Below are 20,045 nucleotides of genomic sequence, written 5' to 3'. Positions count from 1 at the left end.
CCCCAGCTGCATCTTGCATTTTGTCTTTCTTAGAAGTATTTGATTTTTTTCACAACATTTTCCATTTTTATCTATGATGATCTATATCTTCCTGTCATAGCCGGAAACATGATACCAGGATTGGGCAACCCTTCAGTCTCTTTCTCTTGGGTAAAGTCTGAAACAGAAGAACCTGAACCCGTCTGTGATCTCTGCAACATTTCTCACTTTCTCCTTTGTCACTTTCTAATTTTGTAGGGGAAAGTATAATCCATTTACTCTTAAAATGAATGTATTTATCTAAAGTCTTCTTGGCTTTACACCAATTCCTCTTGGTCTTTATGGGTGATAAACCATTCACATATCACTTGGCATTTCTGGCTTTAATATCTAGCTAATTAGTTTGGTATTCTTTAATTGTTAATTTTCGAGATGGGGTACAGTTGCTGGTTTTCTTTATTCTATAATTCTGCTGATTCTGGTGACATTGATTTCCTGTATAAAGTAGAAAATAAAAGAAAACAAAAGAGTAATATATTTAGATTTTATTTTTAAAAGCCTGAAAATTATAATAAATTATCTGAAGAGTGGCAAATCAAACCAAAGGAAGATGTTTACTGAAGCTATAGATGATCATATAACAGAAGCACCCCTGTCCCCACCTAAAGAAGAAAGATGTACACCAGGCACTTCCTTTCTGGAAAGCAACAAACAAGACCAGCGCTTTGGAAAGTATGCATTTAGGGCAGTACGGCTATTGTCACATCCCTGATGCTAGTGTGATGACTAAGATGGGGAACTCATCACATGTCACTTAAATCATTGAGCAGCCCAACTTCCTCAGAGCGCTTGGGGAATGCTTTTCATTTCAGAAATAAAAACAGCTGAAAATCAGCCCTGCCAGATTTGAAGTCCAGCTCATTGCATCCTCATTGACCCCCTAGTGTCTCTAAATTGTCTTAGGGCTTTGCAATATGTAGAGGAGGATTTTGAGAAGGCTTTTGATAACCAGCCATGCAATTTGAGAGTAACTAAGTGAAGCAGAGATCTCATTTGACTTTAGCATTTTCAGTACAGTGCATTCTGGCAATAGAAGTTAATAAACCATTAAATTAATAAATACATTAATAAAACTATCACATTTTTAGAAGTTTCTAATAGGAAATTGTTTTAGGAAAACAATATAAAAATATATCTCTCCTTATGTTTCACTTTATTTCTTTCAGTTATGTGCTTCATTTTTAACTCAGATTTTTACTAAAAAAGATGTATTGTGTCAAGATTTCTTTCTTTATGGGTGTTATCAACACTTTAGGGAAAAAAAATCCTAATTTGCCAGCTTGAATTTGTAGATATGAATATGGTTGTTCTTTCCTAGGAGAACCATTATATTTGAGTGGTTCCTTTTTGAAGCCCTAGTTGTAGAAAAGTAAGAAAAGTATTTTATATCTGCTGATATCCTTGCTTCTGAGTCATGCAATACAATATTGGAAAGTACAAACTACTGTGGTTAATTTCTTCTGCATGAACTTAAAATTTCAGGGTTGCTTTTTTCTGCCATTCTAGGAATTAACATTGTAAAACAACAACACCTTTTAAGGAAATTTTGATTAAACAAAGATCATCGTGCATTCTGAGATCTTTTAAATTTCCAGAGTGCCTGGCCAGGGTGCATTCTTATGGGAAAACAGTGCTGTGAACTTTTGGGGCTATAACTATCCTGACCCAGAAAAGCAGAGGCCAGAGAGATTGAAGAAATAAAAAGTCCGTTTTAATCACCTGCACATCCTCAGAAGTTGTGAAATGCTAGAACCTGTAAAAACTGACTTCCCATCCTGATTTCTAGGAAGTGTTTTTGTTTCATCAGAATAAGACTTTGTGATCTCAGCCCGTCTCTTTTCTACTTTCTCTTTCCCAACTGCCTTGTCCCCTTAAAAATCTCCACAAGGTCCTAAAGCTATACAGCTCTGCTCACGAGGTCTTTAAATGACTTTCAGGTTGTTGAGTGGATGTTAAATGTTATCACCACACGCAGAAAAATGGTAATTATGTGAAATTATGGAGGTGTTAACTAAGCTTATTGTGGTAAACACTTTGCAATATACACATATGTCATATGTCAGCAATATCTCAATAAAGCTGGAAAAAAATGAATGACTTCTTCTGCATCATTTCCTTTTATTCCATCATATGGTCCTTTGAGTTTCCTTAGATGTGTGACACCTACAAATGCAGCCCCAGTGAAAGTATTTGGGACTTTATGCTTTCCTTCTGTGTCCTCAAGGGTACCAAACTGAAGGAGCTATGATGCAGGGTGATTTTTAGCTCATCTTACTGAACCTTGACCCAAAGTATTTAATAACAATTGAAATGCAGAGAACACTGACTTCTATGTGGGCAAACCTATTTTGTTCATTTATTTTCCAGGACCTTCAGCCTTCCGTGTCTGTAACACAGCTAGGGGAGAGAAAGGGGAAGGAAGGAATGAGAGAATTTCAAAGACCGGCGGTTGTAAGCACATTTCTAATCATTTAATTTACCAAGGTTGTGTAATTTCTCAATTCTGTTCACATGGGTGTGTGGAGAAACCATAGGAAATAAAATGAAAATATTTATGTTAGGAAATTAGGCAGGTGAGTATTTTCTCCTTGATACTATACTTCTGTTTTAGGATGATGATGGTGATGGGTGATGGTGATGATGATGATGATGATGATGATGTGTGTGTGTGTGTGTGTGTGTGTGTGTGTGTGAGAGAGAGAGAGACAGACAGACAGACAGACAGACTGAGAGAGTTAAAGAATGGGAGAGAGACTGGGAAAGTAGACAGAAGGTGGGAGACTCAGAGAGGAAGACAGATAAAGAGAGAGAAGAATGAATCCTTGTTTCATTTCAGGGAAAGAAATTGATTTCAAAGTTGTAGCCAAAAAAAAAGTTAATAAATTGACTTATATCTAAAAAGTGTAAGGTTAACAGGGTGTCAGTTTAGACACTGCATATATGCTCATGTTCGAGGGAGAAGGGAGCTGAGGCCACTTAGCATGGCCAGTGGACAGATGGAACTAGAAATTAGCAATAGCTGTTTCTTATTCAGCGGGATGCAAGAAGACTGTTATGATTATCCATGGAACTGATGGAGAGCATTGATACTCTGTGAGCATTCTCTTCTTCTTCTGATGATGATGAAGAATATTTATTGAGCACTTCATACATATTTGATACTAACCACTTGATATCAATTGACTCATTTAGACCTCATGGCATCCCTAGCAGTTTCCTTCTCATTCTTCCCCAATTCCTGTACTGGAATTTTTTATCTAAAGGTGAGGAAAGAGAAACCCAACAATAGTCAGCTAGCGAGGTTGAACCAGGATTCAAACCCATGCAGTCAGGCTCCCATGCTCAGCTCCTGTCACCAAGCTGTGGTTGCCTTGAGCTCTAATTTCTTATTTCAATTTTGCTGTTTGCAGGAAGCTGAGACTTTTATTGTCCTTGGCAACGGTTTTTTATTTGCATCATAACAATGACCCATGTCATAGAAGAAGTCATACTGGGAGGACTCGGGGTAACTGCGTTAAGACATTGTGGGTGTTTAAAGATAGAAACAGCCCGTGTCTTTAGTGAGTAACAAATGGAAAATTGTGTTTGCTATTTTAGGTCACTTCTCTAAGTCAGAAGAGAGGAGGGGCAGAAAAAAAACTGTTACCGTGGGAGGTGTCTGAGATGGAAAGACTGTTTGAATGCAAAGGAGGACGGAGTGGCATTAAATGATGCAACAGAGTCTAGATCAAACAACTTGGGGCTGCAGGGCCGGGTGTGGCGGCCCACGAGGCCCCCCGGTTCCGTACCCGCACCTTCCTCCAGGCAGCCTTTCTGAAAGGTTCTGCGTTTAATTCTCTAGCTTGACATTTCCCCATTTAATACCAAGCCCGGGAATTGGGGAGAAATCAGAAGGAATCCTTGGAAGCTTGTTGTACCTGCGGCATCCTTCTGATGTCTGACTTAGTTTCACTTTTCTCTCTAACCCTGAACTGAAGTTCTACTGAGATCTGAGATCTGTAAGTCATCCCTGAAGTTGTCCCCGCAGTTTTGCTCCAATCTTTATAGATCAATGAGTGGCTTATAGAGTGTAGAACACTGTTCTTCAGAGTGTGTGAAATGTGTCCAGAGCAACAACAGCCGTCCGGACAGATGGGGTAGTGGTTAAAATGCAGGACCCCAGGCCCTTCCCCCATCCGCTGAATCAGCCAGCAGAGGAAGAGGTTGGGAGTATGCCTGCTCTAAATGGAGCACCTCAGAGGATTCTTTGCACAAGGTCGCTTGCAGCTCATCCCTTGATGGGTTTGCTAGTTCATGGAGATAACCTTCTCAGCTAACAATTATTAAATGAGCTTCTGCTCCAGTAGTGCTGTGAGGGGTCAATACCGGGCCATGTGCATTGATGACCAACTGCCCCCGTCATGAGTGGGGTCCAAGTTCATCAAATGAAATTCACATATGCCTGAAATAAAGAGGTGAACTATACTCAAACAAGACAGATGCTCTCATTGACCTTTTCTAACTGTATCCCCAAAGCGTGGGAGGTAGGATTTTTGAACTAGTATTTCCGTAACCAGGTAAATCATTCTTTTCCCCTTTCACAGAATTTGACTCATAGACTCTTACTTAAAATCTTTCAAAATAGTCTTTAATACAAATCTGGGGTTTCCCAACTTTTAAAGAAATCGCAATGCTTACAAAACCGTAAATATTTGTAAATCCTTGCAGACCATATGGGTAACTTTTGGTAGCACACGTTTCTGAAACAGCACTTACCTTGCAGGAAATTTCCACCAAGATTAATAGTTATCTCCTATGGAGATGGAGTGATTAAAAGCATAAATTGAAGTGTTGTTTATTTTGTTCATTTGGAAGAAAGAAATACAATCTCCCTAAATGTCTGGTATTTTAATAGGAAGAATAGGTATTTTGAGAATTTAAAAAAAAATCTAAAAATTTATGTTTGAGCTATTTTACATGGGCAGAACAAGAGGTTTTCATTGCCACTGCAGGGTAGATTAAGAATACTAATAACAATGCTGTTTTGGTTTCCCGACAGGGTTCATGAATCTTTCTTTGATTTGGTAATTGTTCCTACAACATCTGGGGACCAGTGGTTTCAAACACAGTCACTTGTCTGATGGTTAAACTGGAGAAGGCGTAGAGAGAAATCAGTATTGCTCACAGTGAGGATTACCAAATACTGCATGAAACATACTTACAGGAAAAATACATTCCTTGCTTATCTCAAATTCAAGTTGAAGTGGCCATACTTTTTAGGTTTATTTGTTTATTTGCTAAATCTGTTAACCCCACTCACTGGAAAAGAGTAATAGAAGCATTTTAAGAAAACCAGGATACTGAGAACATTTGTTTCTCATTATTACTACTGGAGTTACTACAAACACCTTCACTGTTTACGGAAGTGCCCTGGGTTGCCATCCTTAGCCATCAGGGGCTGCTGCCCTCCCAGCTGTTTCTGGTAGTATGGCTTTCTTAGGCGTTCCAGCTTATCAGTGGCTGGGAATTGGCCTTTGTGAAAAGATTCAGGGTTACAGCACTTGCATGTGAGCCTATATCTCCAGTCAAGTCAGCTCGGGGTTCCCTCCTCTTTATACTTTAAGAGCTTCTTCACACAGAGGTTCACGGGCTGACCCCAGGCCTATGTATACTTACACACACCTGCAGATGTACACACACTCCCCTCTGTCCCATTTCATAGATAATATATTTACTTATGACTTATTGATTAACACGGGGCCAATACACTTTTTTAAAAATTGAAGTATAGTTGATCACAGTATTGTGTTAGTTTCAGGTGTACAGCAAAGTGATTTGGTTATATATATATATATATATAGTAGTGTTTTTTGGTCCTATTCCATTATAGTTTATTACAAGATACTGAATATAGTTCCCTATATACTTACTATACTAAATAATAGATCCTTGTTGTTTATTTTATATATAGTAGTGTATCTCTGTTAATATCCTACTCCAAATTTATCCCCCCCCTTCCCCTTTGATAACCATATGTTTGTTTTCTATGTCTGTGAGTCTGTTTCTGTTTTGTAAATAAGTTCTTTTATACTATTTTTTAGATTCCACATATAAGTGATATCATATAATATCTGTCTTTCGTTGTCTCAATTACTTCATTTAGTATGGTAGTCTCTAGGTCCATCCATGTTGCTACAAATAGCATTATTTTGTTCTTTTTTACGGCTGAGTAATATTCCATTGTATGTATGTACCACATTTTCTTTATCCATTCCTCTGTCAATGGATACTTAGGTGGCTTCCATGTCTTGGCTATTGTGAAGAGTGCTGCTAGGAACATTGGGCTTCATATACTTTTTGTATATTGTCTCATTTAATCCTGCAGTAGCCTTATGAGGACAATAGTATTTTCTCTATATATTTTGAATCACACAGTTAAGACTTAGAAGGGTTAAGTAACTTGTCCATAGTTCATAAGAATTCAAATGGAACACTTAGTCTACAGCCCAAGCTCTTACCTTTTCTATAGGGTCTCTCTCTTCCATTCTCCCTTCATGCCCCACCCCCCATTCTGTATCTCCTGTAAATCAAAAAGGGATCTTAAGAACTTACTATGAAATGAACCGATTCCCTGGGTTTTGGGGTCAGGCTGTTTCAGTGAGCTGTCCTATTCGGGGGCAGGTTATTGAAACTCTCTGAGACTCAGTTTTCTTAATCTTTATAATTGGGATACAAATAGTGCCTGTGTAAATTTATTGGGATGGTGAAATGAAGAAAGAAACAAATGAGAGAAGAGAAGAAGAAAAAAAAAAAAAACAGAACAACGTGGGGTTGGGGAAAGAGGTTAATTTTGCCAGGGACCTGGGATGGGGCCGTGTTACACTAAGCCTGATTTTTCAGTGTGAGGTTTTTGGGAGCTTTGCACAGGAGTGATGATGGCTTTGAGAGGGACATGCCTGGCCCTCAGATTCATATATGGAATCTGTGTGTGCAACAGCCTTTGTGGTTTTTAAATTCACCATGGGAAGAGGAAGGTCAAGGCTTAGAATTCCTGAGAATTACTTAAAAATCTCTGGCTCATGACTAAGAAATATTTATGTTCTTCATAGAATATACGGTTGCTTTTCTGAGCTTCTCTTGGGGGAAAAACAGACACCATCGACTACTTTTAATTTTTTTTTCCCCTGAAAAACCAAACCAAACCAAACAAAACAATCTGAGCCAATACTTAAAGGCAAAGATTTCTGGGCTCGAATAAAATGTTCAGTTATTACAATTCTCTGAGCAACCTTGGCTGGGCTGTGTCACTTCTCTGGGCCTTTCTATCCCATCTGTACAGGAAACGGATTAACTAAGGAATTCCATGAACTCACGTGGAGCATCTGTTTCATGCCTTGCCGTGTGCTGGACACCTATCGACGGGACAGCCAAGGCCTCCCCATCCCACTCGGTGGGTGGGGGGTGAGTGTGGGGATAGGAATCACATAACTCAGTACACATGAGTAGTGCTGCACCAGCTGGTGCATGTGCTGTGAAGAAAATAATGCCAGGCAGCAGAGGAGAGCATGATGGGGCCAGCCAGGAAGAAGGACCAGACATATCATAGAAGGCTTCCCAGAGGAGGTGGCATTTGGGCCCATATTTGCATATGGTAAAGGAAACTGTCAAGAAGCATGTTACAGGGTGGCTCTTTAGAGAGTCTCCTTAACAGAATGCTAGGGAAGGAAGTCAAGGCAGGGAGGAAATTGGGCTTTGTTGGAAAATGTGAAAGCTACAAGAAGATGCCTTTACTGGGTCTTCGTCTTCAGCTTACAAACACCTTCTGTATCCTCCACATTGTATGTCGTGTGTGTGTGTGTGTGTGTGTGTGTGTGTGTGTGTGTACTGTATTCTTTTACGAGATGATCATTCAGGCGTGGCCACAAGAAGAAACCAAGGAGATTCTCAGGAAAGATCAAAACAAAGCAAAGTTTATTATATTCACAGGTCCTGGGACAGGAGCAGGGCCATGTGGGAAAGACACCGGGGAGGTCAAGCTGCAGGAGGCAGGAAGGGGGCGGCAGCGCTCAGGCCACGGCCTTTATTGGGGTTTCCTCGGGAGAGGCAAGGCAGGGTGGATGCACAGCTTGGGATAGGCTAGTTGGAATAATTTCCATTGGCTTTAGGCTATTGGGTTGGTCCCTAGTGCTTAAGGCAGAGGAATATTTTCCCCTGGGGTGTAAGGGCCAGGGAGAGGAGATGTCGCTCTGGGTTTGTTAGTTTGCGTGTCAAAGACACGCTCCTGGCTAGGTCCTTGGTGATCCCTAAGGACCAGAGCCAGAAAGGTTTGTTTTCGAATGCGAAAACATCATTACACGCAGAAATTTCTTTTAAAAATCTACAATTCAGTATATATCCATATCCTTTACTTAACTACACAGCAGGCACATGGAACAGGCCCAAGTGCCCTAGGATTCCCCCATTGTAAGTCCCTTATGACTAGTGCTGGGGAGATAAAAAGATGCCAGCCACGTCTGCCACCCCTGCCATTCTTGCACTGATGCCAACCCCATCAGATCGCCCCACAGATGGCATCAGAGGGGAGGTGGACCCTTCTGGTCCCCATGGTCCAGTGCTCTGGGCTCACTTGGATTCTCTTGTAATCCATATTTTGTGACACTGACAAAAAATTGAAATGGACCTTGCAAATCAGAACAGAGTGGGTGTCAAAGGATTTGAGTGTAGCCTAGTCAGAGAAGTGGCAATTTTCACTGGACATTAGGAAACAAACAGGGCATGTACTTGGGTACAAAGGTGTGGGGTGAGAAAGGGGGACCGGAATAGAAAGAGCACTTAGCCCCCCAGTGGAGTGGCTACTCAAAGACGTCAGAGGGGGAATCAAGGGTGAGGGTTAGAGTCTGGGATTACAAAAATGTATTTTCAGATGAATACTGAGGATCAGTTTGCCATTCCACTTGGCCCACTTACCTTGCTGGTGTGCAGTGACCTAGCATGTGACATGAGGCAGGAAGAGGTACTTTCCCTAGTATTTGCCGTACCTGCTGCAGCAGCGTTAACTTCAAGGTGTGTCCTGTGTCCTCCCCTGCCTGGGCAGTAACGCCGGGGGCATATATAGACTGCAGAAGGGCTTCCATCAGAGAGGGGTTTACCCAGAGTACATCACTGCTTTATGTGTTTGCAAAAATCTACACAGAATACCTGAAGATTAAGAGTTTAGGACAGATGACAAAATATACTGTTTCTTAATTCACAAAGGCATCTGCTCAGTGTGAGTCACACTTGGCATCATACAGAATACCTATTTTGATGTGTATTTGTGAGCAGGATATAAGTTCAAGTGCTAACCACAGGAAAAGGACAGCAAAACAACCAAACTCATCTAGACAAAGTGACTGTCACTCATCCTATTTTTGATGTTCTTGTTCTATTTTATATTGAATTCCCTAGAGTGTAGAGTGTAATAAAAATACCAAACTACTGATACGAAGGGTGGGAGAGGGTGAGGTTAATTCAGATCAGTTGAGACCAACAAGATTATTCATGGGAATCCAAGCAATGCTGTACCGTGATTTGTCAAGACCACACTGGCGAAGTCACCACTTATCTAGCCTTGATGATCTGAAGTTGGGTTTTTCTTCTAAACTGAATTTATTATTTTACTTTTTCATCTGAAGAGTGTAGTTTCAGTGACTTTTGAACGTGATGCCTTTACTTAGCTGTGTCTAAGGAGCAAGAATAAACATGGCAAAGATGATCTCGTGGTGGCGCTTTTCCCTTATTTGATATATAGGCACGAGAACTATGATCATATCACGATGCTGGTCTTATCAAGAGCGCCTTCATACGCTTCCTTTTCCCTTCCATCAGCATCTCACCCTCCTCCCATTCCCCTGAATGAGCTACGCTGACAACCTACTGTGTGAGTTTCCATGTGTTTTCCATCCTTATATAATTCAAATTTAAAATTATATAATCTCCCTATACAGGAGGGTATGTCAGTTGTGGCAGTATCAACGTTTGGGGCCAGGTAACTCTTTGTCACGGGGCTGTCTGGTCCATTGCAGGATGCTGGGCAGCGTCTCTCACGTCTACCCACTAAACACCAGTAACACTCTCCCCCCAGATGTGACAGTCAAAAAATATCCCCAGGTGTGGCCAAATGTCCCACAGCGAGCAAAATTCCTCTTGGCTGTAAACCATTGATATGAAGTCTATTTATACAACTTATTTTTTCATAAAAGGAATCATTTTGCACACTTTTTGGCATCCTGCTTTTCCCAATCAAAAATCATTGACAAATTTCTCACAAGTCAACTGTTACAATGCTATTTAATTATTTCTTTTCCTTTTTTTTTGTTGTTCAAACATAGTTGATTTGCTTTAAACCAATAATAGGCTTTCCAAAATTTCCCTTATTTAATTATTTCTAATGATTGCTTAATATTCTGTGGAGGCATATAGCATTGTCCCATAGGCCTACTCCACCATTCTTTTATCAATGATTAGCAACATGGTTTTCAGGTCTTGGCCTCCTAAAAGCAGTGCTTCAATGAACACTGATATATGTGCTTTTACAGATTCCCAGAAATGGAATTGTGGCACATATATTTTTAATTGTAATAGATACTGCCAGAATGCCTGATGATGGCATTTGGAGAAAACTTTAAAAACTACAGATTATATAAGACTGATATTATTCTAAAACTTTAATAGACAAGTCTAGATAGAAATGATTATTTCAATGATTATTTTTAGCCTGAAAAGAAATGTGGGTAAATTGTAAAATTTCCTTTTTATAGCTCTAAGAATTACAACTCTTTGTTCAGGAGGAAGTTCAGATGACCAGTTATTGGGTCTTTCAAATGTCTTGTTTGTCAAAGTTCTGAGTGAAGACATCAATTACAATGAACAAAACATGAAAGAGAACTTGTATGCCCAGAGTGCTACTTTTTCCATAATCAGTATAACCCATGGTAAGTATTTCAAGTCCATCCATGAAAATGCAATAAGGGGACTAAAGTTGAATTAGGTAATATAATAATAAAATATACCTTGTGAGTTTCTTTAGTATTAATGGTTACCCGAAACTCTGCAACTAACCTCATTAATCGAGTCAGCATTGTCTCAGTAATTAAATGATTGATAAAAGTAGTTCTCTGTTTGATACGTTGGACATTTTAATATACTATTTTATTCCCAAGTCAAAAGGTCAGGAGAGCTTTTGAGCAACATTATTTGATTTGTTCCACATTTCTCTCCCCCATCCCCCCTGCCTCCTTTAGAGAGTTATCTGGTCAAAGAAAAAAGCTAAACCTGGCTTCTGAATTCCAAGATCACACCGCCTAATGGTAAGGAAATTAGAAGTTGTTTTTTGGTGAACTTGACGGACTCAGCAATCTAACAGTGGAGAAGTATTTCTGATGGGTGTTGTGCTGTAAGCAGGTATTATCTTCTGTAAGTGGACACTGCTGGGTTCTTTCCTGTATTGGTTAGTGTATCGGGGGAAGGATAGGACTAATTTAAAATTAAGCATAGTGTTTCTTTCCTCTTTATTAGGTTTACTTTAAAAAGTAGACAAGTAATGCATCTGTTTTGCAAACTTTAAGCTTTGTGGTGAACTTCTTGGTTACAGTGCATCAAAAGTGATGTACTAGAAGCTGTTGGGAGAAGGCGTGTGAACTCTGGAGGTCCAAGTCTGCTGAACTTTGGCCTTTGCCTGAAGCATTTTGATATTATAGGAAGGTCCTGTTCTGTCAGCTTTGCTTTTGTGATGTACTTGGACTTCTTGGATTCCTCCTTTCTTTTAGATTTAGATCATTTCTCTTAATAAGTAAGATTCTCTTTATGTCACTTCAACTTTTGTTATATGCCAACCTGCAATGAAGTAATTGCATTTGTTGTATTTTTGTGTGATCTCTGGCATGATATTTGTAAGTAGTTTTAATTAAAATAAGTACGTCACAAAATTATGAAATATTTAGGGAAAAGACACTTTAAAAACTATCACCCAATTATTTAGAAATGGCAAATATTATTGTTTTGCTACCCATTTCATATGGTTTCTTTTCATATTATACATACAGTTTGAAATTCTGACTTTAAATAACTTACCTTTAATGTGTAATACATGCAAAAATTTTTATAAAACTTAAAAGTGACTAAATGAAATGTATAAATCTCTTCCTCCCTCCTTTGCCCCATGACAAATAATTCTCTTTCACAGAGACATCTGATATTTCTGGTTTTCTAATTTACTGCACCTTTCAGATACTTTCACTCTTTATAATCTCTTTCTCTATTAAGCAACATTTTAATGAACATTCTTACGCATATGTTGTTTCTCATATGTGTGAGTATTTGGATTGAAAGGAAAGGCTACCACTCAATATATGCAGCAATAAACAGTTTATTTCTTGTTAAACAAGGGAAAAGAGTGCTATGGGACTCAGTTCTATCAGAACAAAGCAAAAGCTGATCTTACATAGGGTTTGGGAAGCACTGAGTCCAGGGATTGACAGACTTCCAGAAGCAAGAGCTTAAGGATGTGTTGACCTTCAGCTGCGGAACCTTGGCATTTGGCATGTGCCTTTAAGAAGTGCAGTTACTAAATTGAATTTTCGCTGATTGAAATGGCTTTGAACAAAGTTGTAGTGGTGACTTGTTTATGTCTTAGGACTATGGCCAAAGAACAGTCATCTTTTTCCTTTCTTGAATTTAGAGTATAGAAACTTTAAATTGCCACCTTCATGAGAAATTCATGGGAATGGAATTGCTGGGTCAAACAGTACTTGCATAGTGTATTTTGATCTACTTCCGAGAGATTTCCCAACTTATACTCCAACCAGCGATGAATATGTCATTATCCCATAACATGGTGTGTCATCGTTTTTGGTCTTTGTTAACCTGATAGGTAAAACACAGTACTGTATCTTCTTAAAGTTTGAACTTGTCTGTTTCTTAGTATAAGTCAAGTTGAGACACTTTCTGCACAATTAAAAGCCATCATATTTATTTTCTATAATTTTTTTGCTAACGTCTGCCCATTTTCAACAGAGTTTTTTTAAATATTGATTTTAAAGGACTCATATATCAATTAGCCCTTTACATTAAGAGCTGTAAATATTTTCTCTATATACTGTCTTTTGACTTTGTTTATAATGTTTGTTCAGGGTGGAAGGGCATATAAAAGCATATTTTTACATAGTTGGATTGATCAATTTTTTATTGTCTTCCAGGTTTTATGTTATAGTTGGAAAGAATTTTTTATTTTGAGGATATAATATTTATCTATGCTTTGTCCTAGTGCTTTTACAGTATAATTTTCTATCATTCTTCTGGACTTTATATTGGTATAAGTATGAGGGAGGATTACACTTTTTCAGGTAGCTTCTTAGTTGTCTCAACACTATTGGTTAGATAATACCTTATTTTTCCATTAATCTGAATTGTCATCTTTGCCTCAAACTAAATTTCCATAAATATGTTAATTTATTTAGGACTTTTCTCCTCTGATCCATTGATTTGTATGTTGACTTTTTCACTTAACATGATGCCATGTGCCTCTTTCTGCTTGTTAATCAGGCTTCTTGCTTAACACTGTGGTATTTACATCAAGTGAACATCCTGTAATCTACTCAACAACTCTCCTTCTTGTTGCCCAACATTTAATATTGGGGGAATTTTGTTATGAACCAACAAATTGATTTCCAAAACTTTACCTCTATTTATTCCATAAATAACCAGTTGTGAAGGCTACTCTCTTAACCTGGCATTATCTGGCCACTATACCTGCTGATGGACATTTCAAGAGTCCAGCATCCTGTCTTCCACATCCCAGGTGAACATTTTCTCATCTAAACAAGACTTAGCCCTCTAAGTGAGTTGGTAAGAAAAGGCTGACAAAAAATCCTTCAACAACCAAGCATCTGCCATGAAATGGAAAAGAAAAATCTGTTGGATCTTTACACTTTTCTTTTGAATTAGGACATCTAAAACTTAAAGAGAAATGTTATACTCAGTTCCAAGCACTGGTTGAAAGTAGCTGGCTATATGACTATTTTCTTAAGAATGTACTTGCACTAAAATCAATTTTTTGTGCGGATGATTCAGATACATTGGTTGAGCCATCATGGTGCCAAATTTGTAAGTGTGCAGGTGTGTATAAAAATAGGTGGGATGTGAATGTGTGTGTGTGTTGTATTACCTAGAGGACAACACTGACATGTATGTGCTTCCTAGAGCTGTTCTAATTTTTATTCATCATACAAGAGATTCTACTGATTTATATTAAGAGAGAGAAGGCTGTTATTAGCTATTCCTTTCCATAGCCACTGAAATGAAGTTCCAACTCAGAAACAGATTCCTTTTTCCTGGACTTAAGTTTGTTTCACTGGTTATGGATGGATACATCTGGAGCCAGACAGATTGACAACTTCTTCTCTATCTGTACATATCTTAGAGGAAAGCTTCCTCTATAGGCATTAACTAGTGTCTCTATTTGTTATTTAAGTGAAATTTGGGTTCCATTTATGAGTCCCCAAATCCTCACTTGTTGTAAGTCATTCGTCTTTGTACACTGGGATAGATACGAGCTCCTGGCCACAGATAGTCAGTTACTCACCCAAGGTCGTATGGCAAGTCACTGCTGGGGAAAAGAAGTGATGGGTCAGTAAGATAATATCACCACTCTAAAGAAATGTCTTGTGTTGGTGAGGTAATGGTTATGAATTGTCGCATGGACTCAGTGGACTCCAGAGAGTACAATTGTATATGACTGTTTAAATTACTTCTCATCCTAAAATTTTTAAAAAAGTAGAGAATAGAGAATAATGAATGACTGGTTAGATAGAGGTCTCCCATTTTGTTTCTGCCTCAGGCCAGTGTCAACATTTTGGCTAAATTCAGAAAAAATGCAGTGCTTTCTTCACTCCCGTGAATATGCTATATTCTTCTTCCAAAGGGTTGATAGATGAAGAAGAGAAATAGAGGATGTGGTGATCCAGCAACTATTTGTTGACTCTATGTGGGAGTTTTCTAGTTATCACAGCCAATCTTTGTGATTTTAGACCACCATTTCTAGGATAGTCAATGATATCTCAAACTGGAGAATTGCCTTAAATTTCATGAGATGAGATGTCCGTAAAACTTGTTTCAGGGAAATAAAATGTAATGGTGATCAAATAAAGGTTTTTTTTTTTTTTTTTTTTTTTAGGGAAAAAGGAGGGCACAAAGCCGATGGTAAATAGAGTTACTGGAAAACCCCACCATTTTGCTCCATCACAGAGAAGATCCCAACTGTCCTGAGATCCTATAGGTTCCAACTTCTGAGGGTGGGATATGAAGCCAGATTGTGTCTGGAAGCTGCCATCTGGAACTACGTTAACAAAGTCTAGGTGGGAGCTTGTCCTTTTAGGGACTCTGGGATAAACATTAGATTCCCCATAAAAGAGTTAGAAATACAGGTGTCATTCAGGAACCAGGCTGATCAAGTTCTCCACTTCAGTGCTTTCTCAATATTTTCTAAGAACGCCAATTCTGAGCCTCATAACCAGAGTCTGATTCAATAATTCTGGGGTGAGGTTTGCTAATATCTATTTTAACAAGGGCCTCAGCTGATTCCAGGTAAGGCTAAAGTTCTGGTGCTCTTTGACGTAAATGTGATCACAGTACAATAATATGATAATATGACCTGATTAGTGACAATAAGTGATTCATTTTCAGGTGATGATTTGAATTTTGTCAAGTTCACACATTACAGATTTATACATCCATTCACGTCTATGTGCATATAAATACAAGTAAACAAATGACAAATGTATAATATGTTATCTGTGAGCTAGGGAATTTATTTGGTATGCTATATTTAAGGGAAAAAAAATCAAGTTCTTGAAATTTGATGAGTCCATTTAAAATTCCTAGTTTTCCTATAGACATTGGAGGGGGCTACTGAATAGTCCACCTTAAGACCGAAAAGGGCAAAAGTACAGAACGAAGGCCAAACAATGATTTCATTATACAAACGAAATGGGAAAACAGTGAAATTCTATCCATCCCTCAGGACTGACTCCATTTAGAGGTTAGAAGAGTGGCCTGGAGTGATCTCACACTTATGGGCTCTATAGCCATCACTTCCGAGCAATTGTAGAGGGTTATGACTAAGGATGAAAGAATCATCACATAAAGTTTTGAGCTTTAACTACTCTCCTGTTGGGTATATAAGAGATAAAATAATCATTCCAGATGGCCCATCCCCTGGTGAATAGTGAACAAGGGGTAGCTAAGTAGGTGAGTGCAATCAGCAGAGAAAACAAAATAAGAATGTTAGTAATGAGTTTCAGTTCAGTTTTAGGGACCAACTGTTAAGTACATTAGGTGATGTCACAGATATTCTGTGATGAAGATGTCAGGAGGAGCTGGCTCAGGAAGGTTCTAAATGCACTAAAGAAGGATTCCTTCCATGTTCGTCACGGTCCATTGCAGTTTACAGGTTTTTCCACATTAAAACAGGTTTCATGTTATCCAGATTACAGATGAGGAAACTGAGTCTCATCGGGATGAAAGGACATCCAACTTTTTATTGTCAGAGCCTCTCATTCAGCATCTCACTCATACACTTCAGCTCAGCTCCTGTTTATGGAGGACCAACCCTAAGTAAGGCACAGTGTTGGGTTTCAAGGCAAGTGGATGACCTCTGACAGTAAAAATGGTTGCAGGAACCCCTTACCATGCCTTGATCGTTCTTTAGTCTTCAGCAAGTCTGTGATGAATTCAGTGGAAAGACTTTGAAAATTGCTTAAAATTTTAATCATTAATATTGTCACAGCATTAAGTTAGACAGATACCTGCGAAAGTGAACATTTTTTTTTAAGGCAGGGAACTCCCCATTATGTTGATTCACTTTACAGGATGGCCACCTACAACCAATGTAATAGAATTCTGCCAACAAACCATTGTTCAATGCACAATAGATGCTAATTACTCAGGGAGATACACTTTTTCAACAAAGAATGGCACATTTTAATTGCCTTTTAGTAAGATGCTTTGTCTCCCCCCTCTCAGCTTTTTACATCCTTTATATTTTCTTCAAAAATCATCGTGCTTACTCAGTTTGCTAATTTGTCAGAATAAGATTTTATACAATTTTACTTACATATTTGGTCATGTCCATTTTTTATTTCTAATTTTATATATTTATATTTTCTGTTTTCTATTTCCCTAGACCTGTAAACCGTTCGATGGGTAATTTTTTTTCTACACAAAACCAGATCTTAGAAGTGTTTATTCTAGTATTTATATGTTTTCTAATTCATTAATTTCTGCTGTTATTTTTTTGCTCCTTTTGTTTTATTTAAGTCTTTTTTTTTGTATTTCCATTTTTTAACTGAACAAGTAATTTTCATTCTTTCTGGTTTCCTAATAAAAGACTAACATGTTATGAATCTGCTTTAGTGTATAACTTTGCCAGCATTCCAGATATTTTGACAGATTCTGTTTTCACTCTCATTATTTTCTAAATAATCCTTAATGATGAGTTTGATTTTCACTGCAATCATTTTTGGTGCGAGAATCTGGACCTGTGTGTTTTTGAGTTTATGAGCATATATAGCATAATGTATAAGTACTACTTTGAAAATTCATTGTAAACTTATAGGAAATATATTTTCCTGTTCTTCTTAATACACAGCTTTTGCTGTAAACCAAATAAATCAATCATATTGTTATTTGAACCTCTTTCTCTCTTCCCCCCTTTTTCCCATGGGGCATCTATATTTGTGTATATTTGTAAGAGATGGAGGAAAGTGTAGTAAAGTCTTTAACTAACGCTGTGTTTCTGTTAACTTCTCTTTGTGCCTCTGATAGTGTGTGATTGCTGTATTTTAAAGAATATTATTTGGAGCATAAAACTATATGGCTTTTATGCTTTTTGTCTGGATTTTATTATTATTACCAAAATAATGTAACTATTCCAAGAAATAACTTTTTCTTTTAATTCTTTATTGTCTGAAAAGAATATGGCAACCCCTGTTTTCTTTCTTTATATTCATTTTAATTTTTTTTGACATTAGCTGCTGTATCTTTGCCTAATCATTTAATAATACTCACCTCTCAGTTTTTTTAAAGTGTTAAAGCTTTTAGATAACATTAGGTTGAATTTGATTTGTTCACTATTTGAGGGAAGGTATTTTTTACTATGGTGGTTTAGGTGAAGAGTGTATGTTATTATTACTGACGTAATTGTGCTTATTGTCTTTATCTTGTTTTATGCTTATTTTAAAAATAAGTCTTCCTGTGTTTTCCCTAGCAAGTTTTTTTTTTTTTAATATAGGTATGTGTTCTTTGCTTTTTTTCCTCTAGTGATTCTGTTTTAAATTCTACTAATAATTTTCCTTAAGTTGTTTAAATGCTCATATCAATATTTCTGAAACTATCAACATAAAAAATGAAGCACTATTTACTCATTAGTTTCTATGTATCAATAAAATGAGGATATAAGTAGTCTTTTGTTCCCACATTTTATCCAGACCCACTACCCAGTTTTTCTTAGTGTCATCTGTGATATTAGAGTTGGTTATTATTTTTAATGAGTTTTATTAAATTGTTACAATGTTTTCCTCTCATTAAGTTGAAGTATATCCTCAACAGATATATTCAGGGAGAGTTGTGTGGTTTTTGAAAACATCATTCAGGTACCTCATGTACAAATGGCAACTTCTGGGGCCATAGGATCTTGGATAACATCTTTTTCCTTCAGAACTTGATGGATGCAGCTGCTTCCCACTAGCTATCTATTTTCCATTTGGTAGTGTATATATGTCCATGCCACTCTCTCACTTCGTCCCAGCTTACCCACAGGGAGATCAGCTTGGTGCTTTGTGACCACCTAGAAGGGTGAGATAGGGATGGTGGGAGGGAGATGCAAGAGGGAAGACATATGGGGGTATAGGCATATGTATAGCTGATTCACTTTGTTATACAGCAGAAACTAACACACCATTGTAAAGCAATTATACTCCAATAAAGATGTTAAAAAAAAAACTTGATGGATACGGTTTCGTTGTATGAAGGCCTTTGAAGATACAGGGGAGAAATCCAAAGCACTTTTCTATACATGACAGAATGTTTATTAAATATTCTGAATTCTGATCAAACTCATTTTCTACCCTAGAAATTTTTTTTAAGTACTGGTCTTTTCTATTGATTTTGCCTGAAATGTACATGTTTTGATTAGCCATGCCAGGTCTTGCTGCAGATCAGCCCACTCTGTGGAATTAAGGGGGAGTCACCACTTTTGCACCATAATTCTTAAGGTCTTCAGGAAGGTAGGATGGGGTGGAAGAGACACCAGTTCACTCGGAGCCGGACATCAGAATCCAATTTTGGATTTGTCACTAAATGCCGTGTGAGCCACTGGACACCAGCTGCTCATCTGTGAAATGGGGGTGTTGGAGAAGTTTCCCAAATTCCAGAACTGATGAAGGCATTCAACACAAAGAGGTAAACTTATTTGCTGTATTAGCATTGAAATCACTCTTTAAAATTGAGCTTACTGTTTTGAGTGAAAAAGAAAAGCTCTATGACAGAAAAGTTGTAGAACTAAATAGGTACTTTACATATTGTGGCAGGCAAGGTAATGTCTCCCTGAAGATGTCCACAGCCTAATCCCCACCTGTGAGTATATTACCTTACATGGCAATGGAGGATGAAGGTTGCAGGTGGAGTTAAAGGTGATGAACAGCTGACCTTGATGGGGGGATTATCCTGGGTTATCCTGGTGGGTCCAGTGTAATCAGAAGGGTCCTTAACAGTAGAAGAAAAAGGCAGAAGAGGAGGTCAGACTGATGAGATGTGAGGGATGTGAGAAGTACTCGACCAATTACTGGCTTTTAAGATTGAGGAAGGGGCCACAAGCCAAGGAAATGTTAGCAGCTTCTAGAAGATGGAGAAGTCAAGGAAACACATTCTCCTCTAGCACCTTCAGAAAGTAACACAACCCTGCCAGAAGCCTGTCTTTAACCCAGAGAGACCCA

The sequence above is a fragment of the Stenella coeruleoalba genome (assembly GCF_951394435.1).
Source record: "Stenella coeruleoalba genome assembly, chromosome: 5".
NCBI classification, from domain to species: domain Eukaryota; kingdom Metazoa; phylum Chordata; class Mammalia; order Artiodactyla; family Delphinidae; genus Stenella; species Stenella coeruleoalba.
This window is presented reverse-complemented; position numbering follows the sequence as displayed.